The sequence below is a fragment of the Furipterus horrens genome, unplaced genomic scaffold (genome assembly GCF_987537825.1).
Source record: "Furipterus horrens unplaced genomic scaffold, mFurHor1.1.pri manual_scaffold_4, whole genome shotgun sequence".
Classification (NCBI taxonomy): Eukaryota; Metazoa; Chordata; class Mammalia; order Chiroptera; family Furipteridae; genus Furipterus; species Furipterus horrens.
This window is the reverse complement of record NW_028327174.1, coordinates 2896391-2898133: the sequence shown is the minus strand read 5'-3', so window position 1 is coordinate 2898133 and position 1743 is coordinate 2896391.

Here is a 1743-nt window from a genome sequence, read left to right as displayed (position 1 = left end):
CCAGTGACACGGCCGTGCTCTGGTCCTCCAGACGCGCCCCGGGCCAGTGCCCACGCTGCTGCAGGCCCCAGCGGAGAGCCGGGCGTGCGGAGCCACAGGGCCTGCGGTGGGAGCCTGCGTCCTGGACGCCGCCTGTCGCGGTGGGCTCCCCTCCCTCGCTGGGCTCCCCATGTCACTCCGGCCCCAAGTCCGGTGCCCCCCACCGCCCCTCTTCACTTCTCCTCTAGCGCACGGTGCACCGCGGCCACAGTAGTGAGGAGCGACTATTGGGTTCTTCTCAGTTCTGCTGCCAACACTTTGCCTTTTCTTTCTCTCTCTATTTTTTTTTTAAACACAACCCTCCGGTTCTGACCAACCAGCACAGGGAGCCCAGACCTGGCCTGAGGGGTCCCCAAAAGGGTGCAGTTTGGGGCCCGAGGAAAGCGCCCGCAGTGCCCCGGCGTGGGGCTGGCCTCTGCTCCAGGGACGAGTCTCGCACTCACAGAGCTCAGACCCGCCCTAAGCAGCCTCCGTGCTCTGTGGCAGGGAAAGAATCTGAAATAAAAATGATGGCTCCCCTATGCACCCGCCGCAGCGAGCGCCAAAATTAACGACATTAAATCAGGGCCCACGCGTCACGCAGAAAGGTTTACGGCGCGGCACACGGTGGATTGTGAAATACACGCCTCAGATGTTCCGGTGCCGAGAGGTGGCCCGCGCTGCCCTCCTCTGTCCGCGTTGGTAACTGTCCCCCCTGCCCCCCCCACATGACCCCTGGAATCACGGCTTCAGCCCGGTGTCGCCTCGTCACCCCTGCCGGTGTCAAAGCACAACTTCCCGCTCCGTCCGCAGCAGCCGCAGAACACGGGGACGGTGTGGATGTCGGGACGCACAGCGCCTCTCAGCTTAAGACAATGAAACGGGGTGTGGAAGTGAGGACTCCAGGGTGTCTGTTGGCGGGGCGTGTGGAAACTGTCCGAATGTTCGCTTGTGTGGCAATGACAGATTTTAAGTGACTCCCGAGGAACCGACAGCGGAGGCCGCGTTGCCAATGCCCCCAGTGAGCAGTTGAATCCTGTCCAGGACATCAAAGCCTGAAACAAAGAAAGAAGAGGTCGGTCTGCCCTAGAGAGAGGCAGCTGTCACTGGGGGAGCCAGGACGGGGCACCCCCGCTTCTAGGACCAGCTCAGATCCGCGCTGTGGGGCCCCAGCTACGCAAGTCATTTCACCGGGTGGTGGGGGAGGGGTCCAAGCGGGAAGGCTCAGCCTGGGCTCCCATCCGACCCCGTGGCTGTGGGACCGGGCCGAGCTCTTGGACCTTCTCCCCATGCGTGTGGCGGGGAAGGCAGCGTCCGCGTCGCAGTTCCAGGCGCGCTAAAGCACCCGCCTTGCGCCCGGTGGCGCCCATCCCACGGGTCACAGAGACGAGCAGGGCGCACCTGCTGGCCAGGGGCCTGCAGGGCAGCGGGGGAGGGAAGGAGGGAAGTGGCATCCAAGGTGCCCGTCTGAGCCGAAGCAGTGGGTGCCGGGCGGGAGGGAGGGGGCAGCGTGTGTCCTGGGCAACGTCCCCTTTTCTCACCGAGCTCCGCGGGAGCTCCCGGGGTGGGGGGTGGGGCGGGTGTGGAAGGGAAGCTGCTGCAGTCGGTGTGGTGACAAGGAACCTAACGTCTCTTGCACAAGAGCTGCTTGGGGAGGGGATTCAATGACAGACGGTAAGGAAGGAAAAAGTGGAAATCACCTGCAACATGACCGCCACAGGTAAC